The 14,183-nt window shown below is 36.2% G+C and overlaps 7 non-coding genes across 7 annotated transcripts; 4 read left to right on the top strand and 3 right to left on the bottom strand.

Annotated features, from left to right (window-relative positions):
- Window positions 1-3,476: 3,476 nt before the first annotated feature.
- Window positions 3,477-3,549, bottom strand: Trnat-agu (transfer RNA threonine (anticodon AGU)). The gene has a single exon. It is a non-coding gene; the product is annotated as a tRNA-Thr (tRNA).
- A 242-nt stretch (window positions 3,550-3,791) lies between these two features.
- Trnaq-uug (transfer RNA glutamine (anticodon UUG)) lies at window positions 3,792-3,863 on the top strand. The gene has a single exon. It is a non-coding gene; the product is annotated as a tRNA-Gln (tRNA).
- Window positions 3,864-6,096: 2,233 nt separating this feature from the next.
- Trnat-agu (transfer RNA threonine (anticodon AGU)) lies at window positions 6,097-6,169 on the bottom strand. Its single transcript has one exon. It is a non-coding gene; the product is annotated as a tRNA-Thr (tRNA).
- Window positions 6,170-6,907: 738 nt separating this feature from the next.
- On the top strand, window positions 6,908-6,979 carry Trnaq-uug (transfer RNA glutamine (anticodon UUG)). The gene has a single exon. It is a non-coding gene; the product is annotated as a tRNA-Gln (tRNA).
- A 3,067-nt stretch (window positions 6,980-10,046) lies between these two features.
- On the bottom strand, window positions 10,047-10,119 carry Trnat-agu (transfer RNA threonine (anticodon AGU)). The gene has a single exon. It is a non-coding gene; the product is annotated as a tRNA-Thr (tRNA).
- A 1,443-nt stretch (window positions 10,120-11,562) lies between these two features.
- Trnaq-uug (transfer RNA glutamine (anticodon UUG)) lies at window positions 11,563-11,634 on the top strand. The gene has a single exon. It is a non-coding gene; the product is annotated as a tRNA-Gln (tRNA).
- A 795-nt stretch (window positions 11,635-12,429) lies between these two features.
- On the top strand, window positions 12,430-12,501 carry Trnaq-uug (transfer RNA glutamine (anticodon UUG)). The gene has a single exon. It is a non-coding gene; the product is annotated as a tRNA-Gln (tRNA).
- The last annotated feature ends 1,682 nt before the right edge of the window (window positions 12,502-14,183 follow it).

The raw sequence follows: 14,183 nt of genomic DNA, 5'->3' as shown, positions 1-14,183 counted from the left end.
AGTTAATTGATTTAATTTGATTACGTATAATTTACTGATTATCACAAGCGCATAACCGCGTAGGCCCCATGGTGTAATGGTTAGCACCCTGGACTTTGATTTCAGTTTTAAGAGAAATAGATGTCATTCTTGATTAAGTATAATCATAGTTTGTAGTATGCCGATTTAATTTGATTACGTATAATTTACTAGTTATCACAAGCGCATAACCACGTCGGACCCATGATGTAATGGTTAGCACTCTGGACTTTGAATCCAGCGATCCGATTTCAAATCTCTGTGGGACCTGTGTGGCTTCAATCTCGCATATTTTTGTATGATTTGATGAAAATTTTTGTATAAACTCTTAGTCACACATTCCTGATTCTGTCACACAGTAATACCGCGAACAGTTGTTAGAATTAACAGCCTGCAGTCATATGCTTTTTGAACAAATAATATTTCGCGTAAGCCTAAAAATATGATTTAATAGAAAACCATTAATTTCCTCCCAGGAATGGCCAATACCGAATAGTTTACTATATTCGAAACTATTATATTCAAATATGAACTGTTATTTACAATTAGGGCTGTCCAAAATCGAATATTTTTCGATTCGAATCGAACTGAATATCATGCAAAGCCTGTAGGAGCTATTCTAATCCTATTATCATTAGTCTTGATTCTCAAGGTTCTGTGTGTAATTTTCAGCAAAATGATTAACAATCAATAGATAAATAAAACTGCTCCTAAAAATTTATAATTTGCATTTGGGAAGGTCACGAATTAGGAGCTAGTTTGATGACATTATTATATGATGACCGTATTGGTACAGGCGTACAGCCATCAAAATGCAAAAGTGCAATAATTTTACATGATAATAGATGGATAATAGAAGTTCCATTGAAATTATGCAGGGTCTTTCAACCCGTGACCCGCAGAAGAGTTTCGAGTGGCCCGCGCAGTATTTTCCGAAATTAAATAAACTAAACTTAACCCGACGTCTCCCACAAATTTGAGCCACAGTTGACACGTCCCATAAAAATTAGGTAAATTATTATTAAAGCATTTATTCAAATGCAGCACCGTTCGAACGCGCGAAAGACAGGACTAAATGAAAATTCAACAAAATCAAATTGTGCGATCATTGGTCGAAAAAATTATAGGAGTTTTTATCCTTCTTGTAGGATTTGATCATCCTTATCGCCTCAGTAAAATAAAAAAAATGTACAATATCTTTGCTACTGGTTCCGGTATACATTGTTTTTTTTTTATTTTGTTTGCATTTTGCTATCGTGTGTATGTTATTTTGCGTTGAATAAAACTTCTGAAATTTAGTCACTCCGTGAAAATGCGTGCATATTGTGTTCAGATATTCACAATAGCTTTGTGCAATCCAGGCGTTTGATTCAAATTCTAACGTAAATCAGAACTGGTATAATATATATTTATATTTAAGTTTGCGGCCCGCAATGAGTTTCCTTGTATGAAAGTGGCCCGCGGCACTAAAAAGGCTGGACATGCCTGAAATAGGTTATTGCCATCAAAAGGACCGCCGTAAGGAATAACATCTCTGAGTCACATGTACCATGTCTTGGTGATTAGTAACTCAACAGCTTCAAATCGATTCTATTTATTGAACTAGCGTTATATAGCGCCCGTTATCTACACTGCTAAAAAAATCTTCGAATATCTCGAGCAACTGTCAGGTTGATCTCAATCTTGTACAAGCCGAGCAGACTCACATATCCACAAGAGACGACAGTGATACTTGTCTTTGTGCAAGAGAGGGATCTGCCTAAACTCTGGCTCGTAATAATAAAAGAACATCGTACATATTATGATGCAGATAAAATTTTTATGCACAAAAATCAGCCAATCAAGAAGAATAACGATTTAAGTGTCGCAAAACTTGATGAGTTTTGCTAAATATGACATTCGCAGATTATATGTGTAGTATATAAATATACTATATTGTTTGGCACAAAATTTTAGGACAATTCGGAGCTGATATATGTCCCGTACTCGGCCTTAGAATCTTGTCGGTGATCAATCGCCCCCAGTTTGATGTCTGTTTACTGCCTCATTGAATGAGTAAACGCGAGTATGCGCGAAATATCACTAAAATACGATGAAACAGTTGTCTATAATTTTTTGCACAGTTAAAGAGCATGATAAGGAAAGTTAATTTTTTTGAATGAAGTTTATCAAATCAGATATTCTCTCGCTTTATACATTTCCATAAATTCGAGACAGAAGTGATTGCGTAATTTTTTATTCTAAATATGCGACTTCGTAATTTTCATTCCTAATCTATTATTTGCATTTCTTGGCTACCAACGTTGTTCTTCAGTAAGAATCGAGGAACGCAAGTCGTGACCCAGGTATTCAAGTTGATTCTGGAAAATGAAAATATTTGAGGGTAGGACTTTGCTGTATTTGTAATTGAGCTTTTAAAAAATGTCAGATTACTCCTGAAATAAAACGGCAACATCCACGAGATTTAAAGATACCAGTTACTAAGTCCATGCATCCGTAACAATCAACTATTAGATGAATAGTTATATATTTGTAAATATGATTCGATAATACATTTGAATTGGGCTGGGATTAAACTTGAGACAAACGATTAAAGAAAGCATATAAACAGGGGTATGTTATGTGAACCAAGATGGCAGACAACGGAAAATAGTATGTGTACCAGGTTAGGTCATAATTTCAGGCACAAATAACAAATTCGCAAGATCGCAAAAAATATGTATCCAAACTAAATATAATCGGGCAATATATTCTCCCATTATTATGTTCGCAGACTGCCGTGCCATTTTTTAAGAAGTAATGCATACATTAAGAATTAATCTTGTCATAAGCCGACGCAACGCGAGTTGCCATGAACACAATTAAATTTAAATAGAAAGTCATTTAATTTTTTGTCGTTGTCATGGATTGACTATTGTTCGACAGAAAAGGCCATCAGGCACCAAAAAATTCGGCTCACATAACGAACGCGTAATTGCGGCAAATTTCCGATTTTGAAATTCGGTAAAATTATGTTGTGTTTGGTTTTACTGCTTTTCCACACAGAGTACAGTTGCAATAAACGCACCTTGAGTCCGCAAATGTTTTTGCCGGTGAGAAAATAGTCCGCGACCAAAAAAGGTTGGGAAAAACCAGTTTGAGTAAACAGATAGGGTGTCCATAAAATCCCTTTACAATTTCAATTTTGTTATGAAGTCAGTTCTTAATATTTTTTAACCAGGTTTTTTTCTTTTTTTCAGTAATTGATTAAGTATTTTTACTTCATTTAATACATCTGTGAGGGCCAAAATATTACATGGTATCGATAAACTCCCTTTGCAATTTTGAAAAACTCCAAGACTTTATGGACACCCTCTATATTAGGTAAGATCCATGGAATAACGTAAGTAAGATCCATGGAATAACAACAAATGGTTGCGAGCACACACTTACGGGCACACCAAGATTTAAAACAATAAAGGCACCACTGGGATTCGAACCCAGGATCTCCTGTTTACTAGACAGGCGCTCTACCAACTAAGCCATAGCGCCGAACGGCGTGGACTAAGGTATATGCATCTACATCTCTCTCTCTCTATCACTTTCTTTATCTTTCTCAGTTTAAGACTATTTACCTCTTCATCTCATGGAGATATTCTGATGTTTGAATCTATGATTAAGAAAGTTAAAATTGATTAACCGTTGATTTCCGATTAATTTTGATCAAAACGAGTTAATTGATTTAATTTGATTACGTATATCTTACCAATTATCACAAGTGCCATCACCGCGTCGGCCCCATGGTGTAATAGTTAGCACTCTGGACTTTGAATCCAGCGATCCGAGTTCAAATCTCGGTGGGACCTGTGTGGCGTTAATCTCGCTTACTAATGTATGATTTGATGAAAACTTTTTGTATAAACGCATAGTCACACATTCCTGATTCTTGCTTTTTATTAAACAAATAATATTTCGCGTAAGCCTAAAAATATGATCTAATAGAGAACCAGTAACTTTCTCCCAAGGATGGCTAATACCGAATAGTTCACTATATTCGAAATTATTATATTCAAATATGAACTGTCATCTACAATTAGGGCTGTCCAAAATCGAATAACTGCAACTGCAACTAAAAAGGTTGGACATGCCTGAAATAAGGTATTGGCATCAAAAGGACCGCCCCAATGAATTTCATCTTTGAGTCACCTGTACCATGTCTTGGTGATTAGTAACTCAACAGCTTCGAATCGATTCTATTTATAGAACTAGCGTTATATAGCGCCCGTTATCTACACTGCTAACAAAATCTTCGAATATCTCGAGCAACTGTCAAGTTGATCTCATTCTTGTACAGGCCGAGCAGATTTACATACCCACAAGAGACAACAGTGATACTTGCATTGCGCAAAGGAGGGATCTGCCTAAACTCTGGCGCATAACAATGAAAGAACATCGTAAATATTATGCAGATAAATTTTTTATGCACAAAAATCAGCTAATCAAGAAGAATAACGTTTTAATTGTCGCAAAACTTGATGGGTTTTGCAAAATATGACATTCGCAAATTATATGTGTAGCATAATATATTGTTTGGCACAAAATTTTAGGACAATTCGGAGCTGATATATGTCCCGTAATCGGCCTTAGGATCTTGTCGGTGATCAATCGCCCCCAGTTTGATGTCTGTTTACTGCCTCATTAAATGAGTAGACGCGAGTATATGCGAAATATCATTAAAATACGATAAAACAGTTGCCTATAATTTTTTACACAGTTAGAGAGCATGATAAGTAAAGTTAATTTTTTGAATGCAGTTTATCAAATCAGATATTCTCTCGCTTCATACATTTCCATAAATTCGAGACAGAAGTGATTGCGCAGTTTTATATTCTAAATATGCTACTTCGTAATTTTCATTCCTAATCTATTATTTGCATTTCTTGGCCACCAACGCTGTTCTTCAGTAAGAATCGAGGAACGCAAGTCGTGACCCAGGTATTCAAGTTGATTCTGGAAAATGAAAATATTTAAGAGTAGGACTTTTTTTTTTGTGATTGATTTTGTAATTGAGCCTTTAAAAAAGGTTTGAAGACTTGTGAAATAAATTGACAACGTCCTTAAGATTTAAAGTCCATGCATCCGTAACAATCAACTCCTAAATGAATAGTTATTTGTAAATAGGATTCGATAACACATTTGAATTGAGCTGGGATTAAACTTGAGACAAACGGTTAAAGAAAGCATATAAACAAGGGTATGTTATGTGAACCAAGATGGCGGACAACGGAACGTAGTATGTGTACCAGGTTAGGCCATGATTTCAGGCACAAATAACAAATTCGCAAGATCGCAAAAAATATGTATCCAAACTAAATATAATCGGGCAATATATTCTCCCATTAGTATGTTCGCAGACTGCCGTGCCATTTTTAAGAAGTAATACATACATTAAGAAGTAATCTTGTCGTAAGCCGACGCAACGGCGAGTTACCATGAACACAATTAAATTAAAATAGAAAGACATTTAAATTCTTGTCGTTGTCATGGATTGACTATTGTGCGACAGAAAAGGCCATCATACACTAAAAAATTCGGCTCTTATAACCAACGCGTAATTGTGGCAAATTTCCGATTTTGAAATTCGTTAAATTTCTGTTGTGTTTGGTTTTATTGCTTTTTCACGCAGAGTACGGTTGCAATAAACGCGCCTTGAGTCTGCAAAGGTTTTCGCCGGTGAGAAAATAGTTCGCGACCAAAAAGGTTGGGAAACGCCGGGTTAGAGTAAACAGATAGGGTGTCGATAAAATCCCTTTACAATTTCAATTTTGTTATGAAGTCAGTCCTCAATATATTTTAACCAGGTTTGTTGTTTTTTAATCAGTAATTGTTTTAAGTATTTTTACTTTATATAATACGTCTATGAGGTCCAAAATATAACATGGTATCGATAAATTCCCTTTGCAATTTTAAAAAATTCCAAGACTTTATGGACACCCTCTTTATTAGGTAAGATCCATGGAATAACGTAAGTAAGATCCATGGAATAACAAATGGTTGCGACCACAAACTTACGCGCACACCAAGATTTGAAACAAATAAAGGCACCACTGGGATTCGAACCCAGGATCTCCTGTTTACTAGACAGGCGCTTTACCAACTAAGCCATGGCGCCGAACGGCGTAGACTAAGGTATATGCATCTACATCTCTCTCTCTATCACTCTCTTTATCTTTCTCAGTCTAAGACTATGATCCTTTCCCCGAGCATCGACTTCCTTGTTTACTTCGTGACATTGGCCAATCAGCAAAATGAAAAAAGTGACGTAACAATGCCCCCTTTTGCATCCGCATAGACACTTTTCTCACTCAGACAGATTTTCAAGCGTGGTTGTAAACATTACCTCGTTTTCGCGTTTTTGAACTCTATTCGTTATTGTTCAGTTGTGTTTCGGAAACTTAAATAAAAATCAGATAATTCAATAATCACTCTGTCTTCCTAGGAGTTTTAATTTAATTGCAGTAATAGAAATTAGTGTAGAAATAGCTGTGATAGACTAGCCTGAAATTTTTTACCGGTACTTTGAAAAAACCGATTGTTGTGTGCAATGAATCATAATGATGGTTTGAAACACATACCCCATTTTACAGGCGCCAACTCGCAAAAGCACTCCTAAAATAGCACTGAAAATTTTGCAATGGTAAAGTATAGGAAGAATTTTCCGGGGGTCAAAGGTCGGGGAAAGGTCCATTTACCTCTTCATCTCATGGAGATATTCTGATGTTTGAATCTATGATTAAGAAAGTTAAAACTGATAACCCGTTGATTTCCGATTAATTTTGATAAAAACGAGTCAATTGATTTAATTTGATTACGTATATTTCACCAATTATCACATACGTTATACCGCGTTGGCCCCATGGTGTAATGGTTAGCGCTCTGGACTTTGAATCCAGCGATCCGAGTTCAAATCTCGGTGGGACCTTTGTGGCGTTAATCTCGCATATTTTAGTATGATATGATGAAAACATTTTGTATTAACTCATAGTCACACATTCCTGATTCTGTCACACAGTAATACTCCGAACAGTTGTTAGAATTAACAGCCTACAGTCATATGCTTTTTAAACAAATAATATTTCACGTAAGCCTAAAAATATGATTTGATACAGAACCAGTAACTTCCTCCCAGGGATGGCCAATACCGAATAGTTTACTATATTCGAAACTATTATATTCAAATATGAATTGTTATCTACAATTAGAGCTGTCCAAAATCGAATATTTTTTGATTCGAATCGAACTGAATATTATGCAAAGCCTGTCGGAGCTATTCTAATCCTATTATCATTAGTCTTGATCCTCAAGGTTCTGTGTGTAATTTTCCGCAAAATGTTTAAAAACCAATAGATGGTTAAAACTGCTCCTAAAAATTTATAATTTGCATTTAGGAAAGTCACGAATTAGGAGCTAGTTTGATGACATTATTATATGATGATCGTATTGGTACAGGCGTACAGCCACCAAAATGCAACTCCGCGGCTCGATGTTCCAATCCGCCCTTCGGTGAGTTACAACGTCCCCGCGAACGGACAACGGACGGGTAGATTGGCGCAAGCTATGGGGTGAAATTGGTTTTGGGAGATTGAAAAAAAAAATTTCACCGTTCCAGTTTTTTCTTTTTTTTAGTTTAGCCTTTCCAACGAGACAAACCATCGTCTGATATTCTTTAGCGTCAATCCACTGTAAAATATTCCTAACGTTAGCGAGTGGCTGTGCCTTCCGAATTTTGCCGTGGGATGGTCTGAAAATATTTGTTTCCTATGGGGAACAATGGACCGGGGTTCAGTGGGAAATGCTCTACAGGGCACAATTCGACAGTGTTTGTTACAATAAGTGCTTAGAGACTTAGGGATGCGTTATATTTTGTGTAACATAATGGTTTCTTTCGACCCATGGCCCAATATGGAATATATTCGAGAATCAATAATATTTCCAGATTTAGATTCGAGGAAGGAAATAATCAAATTTTTTTGCAAAATGTTTTGTCAAAATATCTGAACTATTTCAGTTGAACATTGATTTTAAATATATTAAATCTTCAAATTCGAAGTCTCCCCGTACTTTAGACGATTATGCTGATTAATTGCTTATTTTTAAGGGCATACTTCGTTGAATTTTGACAGACTGACCCATTGTGCCCCAGGGTCTGTCCGATTGTGCCCCACAAGTGGGGTACAGTGGGACACTTGACAGACGTTTTTCAAAGCATTTTGGTAGTAAGATGTGTGTCGCAAGGGAATTTCTTTGTTGCTGAATAAAAACTACATTTACCCCTCTATGCATTAGTCCCGCAAACTTAAGAGAATATGCAGAATTAACGGCTCAAAATATGCAAAAGAAAAAAATGTGTCCCAACCTTCCCCACTTTCCCCTATGTTATTTTGCGTTGAATAAAACTTCTGAAATTTAGTCACTCCGTGAAAATGCGTGCATATTGTGTTCAGATATTCACAATAGCTTTGTGCAATCCAGGCGTTTGATTCAAATTCTAACGTAAACAGAACTGGTATAATATATATATATATATATATATATATATATATATATATTTAAGTTTGCGGCCCGCAATGAGTTTTCTCGTATGAGAGTGGCCCGCGGCACTAAAAAGGTTGGACATGCCTGAAATAAGGTATTGCCATCGAAAGGACCGCCGTAATGAATTTCATCTCTGAGTCACCTGTACCTTGTATTGGTGATTAGTAACTCAACAGCTTCAAATCGATTCTATTTATAGAACTAGCGTTATATAGCGCCCCATTATCTACACAAAATCTTCGAATATCTCGAGCAACTGTCAGGTTGATCTCAATCTTGTACAAGCCGAGCAGATTCACATATCCACAAGAGACAACAGTGATACTTGTCTTTGCGCAAGGGAGGGATCTGCCTAAACTCTGGCTCGTAATAATAAAAGAACATCGCACATATGATGCAGATAAAATTTTTACGCACAAAAATCAGCCAATCAAGCCGAATAACGATTTAATTGTCGCAAAACTCAAGGAGCTTTGCAAAATATGACATTCGCAGATTATATGTGTAGCATACTATATTGTTTGGCACAAAATTTTAGGACAATTCGGAGCTGATATATGTCCCGTACTCGGCCTTAGAATCTTGTCGGAGATCAATCGTCCCCAGTTTAATGTCCGCTTACTGCCTCATTGAATGAGTAAACGCGAGTATATGCGAAATATCAGTAAAATACGATAAAACAGTTGCCTATAATTTTTTACACAGTTAGAAAGCATGATAAGGAAAGTTAATTTTTTGAATGAAGTTTATCAAACCAGATATTCTCTCGCTTTATACATTTCCATAAATTCGAGACAGAAGTGATTGCGTAGTTTTTTAATCTAAATATGCTAAATACGGCGAGTTACCATGAACACAATTAAATTAAAATAGAAAGACATTTAAATTCTTGTCGTTGTCATGGATTGACTATTGTGCGACAGAAAAGGCCATCATACACTAAAAAATTCGGCTCTTATAACCAACGCGTAATTGTGGCGAATTTCCGATTTTGAAATTCGGTAAAATTATGTTGTGTTTGGTTTTATTGCTTTTTCACACAGAGTACGATTGCAATAAACGCACCTTGAGTCCGCAAAGGTTTTCGCCGGTGAGAAAATAGTCCGCGACCAAAAAGGTTGGGAAAAACCAGTTTGAGTAAACAGATAGGGTGTCGATAAAATTCCTTTACAATTTCAGTTTTGTTATGAAGTCAGTCCCCAATATATTTTAACCAGGGTTGTTGTTTTTTAATCAGTAATTGTTTAAGTATTTTTACTTCATATAATACGTCTATGAGGGCCAAAATATTAGATGGTATCGATAAATTCCCTTTGCAATTTTGAAAAATTCCAAGACTTCATGGACACCCTCTTTATTTGGTAAGATCCATGGAATAACGTAAGTAAGATCCATGGAATAACAAATGGTTGCGACCACACACTTACGCGCACACCAAGATTTGAATCAAATAAAGGCACCACTGGGATTCGAACCCAGGATCTCCTGTTTACTAGACAGGCGCTTTACCAAATAAGCCATGGCGCCGAACGGCGTAGGCTATGGCAGGGGTTCTCAAACTTTTAGTGTTGCGGAGCCCTTGAAAATGTTGACTATTATTCACGGAGCCCCAAAAGTAATGTTAAAATTGTTACTTCCCGATTAATTTTGCTGAGTAAGTTAAAAGTACTTTACTTGATTTAAATGCTAAACCTTTTTTAATATGGTTAATGCAAGTCATAAATAAATCTAAATTTCAAAGATAAATTATATATACTCTTACTAAAGCTGTAAATTTGACACTTGACAAACATATTCAACTAGGGGTCGAATCTTTTCCCTTTTGACATTTTCGGAAGGCCGCTAATAACGTGCCCGATTGCATTTTGTTACAATAACCGATAGTTTTTGTCAGTATGGTGTGTTATTAAACATCTTTACGCCGGTGTTTATCATCCCTAAATCAAAAAATATTTCGGCATATACATGTAATGTTCCACAATGACGACGATAATTGCTTTTTTATTCTCGTGGGAAATTATGAGTTCAATGTGAAAAACATGTTACCATATCGTTATCGGCAACGAAGTGCTGAAAATAATAATTAATAATGAGGAGGTAAATCCGCAACCCAAATTTCTTAATTGAAAAACAGCCTTCTAAAATATTAAAAGTTAAAATAAAAGATCACACTATAAGTTTCGTTTTAGCAGAGTCACGTCAGATTAAAAACGCTTTTATAGGCATTGTAAATCACAAAATTTGGTGTTATGTGTTACGACTCCAATTTATTTATAGTTGGCAGTTTATCACGTATTTTATGTTATTTTAGAATAGTGTTCTTTCATATTAGTAATCTCGAATGAAACGTGAGTAACTATGAGTACAATTGAATTATTACGACAAGACACTTCAAATGTTCGCATCGGACAAGCATTGAATATTTTACGCAACAGAAATCTCGTTATCCGTTTTTTATAATCGCAAATAATATTGCGCGGAAATTTCCGAATCAAATCCTCACGTCTTAAGAATCCTGGCTGCGCTCCAGCTTATAAATAATGTCATTTTTTATTTACGCCTCTTTGCCATATTTCGAGGCTATATTGTTGTCAAACTATATCAAAGCTGTTATTGCCCCTTTGAACAGTTACAAAATTAGCCAAGTCATTATTTTGAAAAGTAATCGAATAGCTCGCGGAGCCCCTGGGTTTCTCTTGCGGAGCCCTGGGGCTCCGTACGGAGCACTTTGAGAACCTATGGGCTATGGTATATGCATCTACATCTCTCTCTTTATCACTTTCTTTATCTTTCTCAGTCTAAGACTATTTACCTCTTCATCTCATGGAGATATTCTGATGTTTGAATCTATGATTAAGAATGTTAAAATAATTACCCGTTGATTTCCGATTAATTTTGATCAGAACGAGTTAATTGATTTAATTTGATTACGTATATTTTACCAATTATCACAAGCGCCATCACCGCGTCGGCCCCATGGTGTAATGGTTAGCACTCTGGACTTTGAATCCAGCGATCCGAGTTCAAATCTCGGTGGGACCTGTGTGGCGTTGATCTCGCTTACTAATGTATGATTTGATGAAAACTTTTTGTATAAACTCATAGTCACACATTCCTGATTCTTGCTTTTTATTAAACGAATACTATTTCGCGTAAGCCTAAAAATATGATTTAATAGAGAACCAGTAACTTCTTCCCAGGGATGGCCAATACCGAATAGTTTACTATATTCGAAATTATTTGGCGTGGCGGTGTGGCTCAACGGGCTAAGCGTTAGGAATACGCTCGCCACCGCACCTCTAATTGCTCTGCGTGGGTTCGCAGGTTCGAATCCCATGCAGGGAGGGTTATGTGCGAGAGGATTGCTGGACTCCTCGCCGTCGTTGGGTGGTTCACGTAACCGCTGGTCGGTTACGGCTTCCTCCACCACCAAGTCCATGCTTCCGAAAACAAACAATACAGTAAAAAACTCTATCCCATACCCGACTTGGAATGGTAACCGGACGAGAGGCCGTGGTTCGCCATATGGATAAGCCGTCTTATCGGCTTTCCTCTCCCCCGGGATAAATATGTAAATCCTATCCTATTATATTCAATTATGAACTGTTATCTACAATTAGCACTTGTATGACTCTCTCTCTCTCTGTTTCTCTGTCTATCTATGTCTAACTCTATCCACCTCTCTAACTAATTGAGATATTCTATTCGTTGAGTATGTGGTTAATGAAATTATATTTGGTTTCCCATTTGTTTGCTATTAATTTTGATCAAGAAGAGTTAATTGATTTAATTTGATTACGTTTATTTTAGTAATTATCTCAAGCACCGTTCCTCGTCGGCCCCATGGTGTAATGGTTAGCACTCTGGACTCTGAATCCAGCGATCCGAGTTCAAATCTCGGTGGGACCTGTGTGGCGTTAGTCTCGCATATTTTTGTATGATTTGATGAAAGCTTTTTGTATAAACTCACAGTCACACAATCCTGATTCTGTCACACAGTAATAACGCGAACAGTTGTTAGAATTAAAAGCCTACAGTCATATGCTTTTTTAAACAAATAATATTTTGCGTAAGCCTAAAAACATGATCTAATAGAGAACCAGTAACTTTCTCCCAGGGATGGCTAATACCGAATAGTTCACTATATTCGAAATTATTATATTCAAATATGAACTGTCATCTACAATTAGGGCTGTCCAAAATCGAATAATTTTTTATTCGAATCGAACTAAATATCATGCAACTAAAAAGGTTGGACATGCCTGAAATAAGGTATTGCCATCAAAAGGACCGCCCCAATGAATTTCATCTTTGAGTCACCTGTACCATGTCTTGGTGATTAGTAACTCAACAGCTTCAAATCGATTCTATTTATAGAACTAGCGTTATTTAGCGCCCGTTATCTACACTGCTAACAAAATCTTCGAATATCTCGAGCAACTGTCAAGTTGATCTCATTCTTGTACAGGCCGAGCAGATTTACATACCCACAAGAGACAACATTGATACTTGCATTTGCGCAAAGGAGGAATCTGCCTGAACTCTAAAAGAACATCGTACATATGATACAGATAAAATTTTTAGGCACAAAAATCAGCCAATCAAGCAGAATAACGATTTATTTGTCGCAAAACTCAATGAGCTTTGCAAAATATGACATTCGCAGACTATATGTGTAGCATACTATATTGTTTGGCACAAAATTTTAGGACAATTCGGAGCTGATATATGTCCCGTACTCGGCCTTAGAATCTTGTCGGAGATCAATCGTCCCCAGTTTGATGTCCGTTTACTGCCTCATTGAATGAGTAAACGCGAGTATATGCGAAATATCAATAAAATACGATAAAACAGTTGCCTATAATTTTTTACACAGTTAGAGAGCATGATAAGGAAAGCATGATTTTTTGAATGAAGTTTATCAAATCAGATATTCTCTCGCTTTATATATTTCCATGAATTCGAGACAGAAGTGATTGCGTAGTTTTATATTCTAAATATGCTACTTTGTAAGTTTCATTCCTAATCTATTATTTGCATTTCTTGGCCACCAACGCTGTTCTTCAGGAGGAATCGAGGGACGCAAGTCGTGACCCAGTTATTTAAGTTGATTCTGTAAAATGAAATAATTGAAGGTAAAAGTTTAAAAACACTTTTCTGTATTTGTAACTGAGCCTTTTAAAATTGTCAGATTACTTCTGAAATAAAATGGCAACATACACGAAATTTAAAGATACCAGTTACTGATTCCATACATCCGTAACAATCAACTCTTAGATGAATAGTTATATATTTGTAAATATGATTCTATAATACATTTGAATTGGGCTGGGTTTAAACTTTAGACAAACGGTTAAAAAAGCATATAAACAGGAGTATGTTATGTGAACCAAGATGGCGGACAACGGAACGTAGTATGTGTACCAGATTCGATAATACATTAGGTCACAGTTTGAAGACATTATTATATGATGACCGTATTGGTACAGCCATCAAAATGCAAAAGTGCAATAATTTAACATGATAATAGATGGATAATAGAAGTTCCATTGAAATTAAGCAGGGTCGTCCAACCCGTGGCGCGCAGAAGA

This window comes from Styela clava, chromosome 7 (assembly GCF_964204865.1).
Source record: "Styela clava chromosome 7, kaStyClav1.hap1.2, whole genome shotgun sequence".
NCBI lineage: Eukaryota > Metazoa > Chordata > Ascidiacea > Stolidobranchia > Styelidae > Styela > Styela clava.
This window is presented reverse-complemented; position numbering and strand designations above follow the sequence as displayed.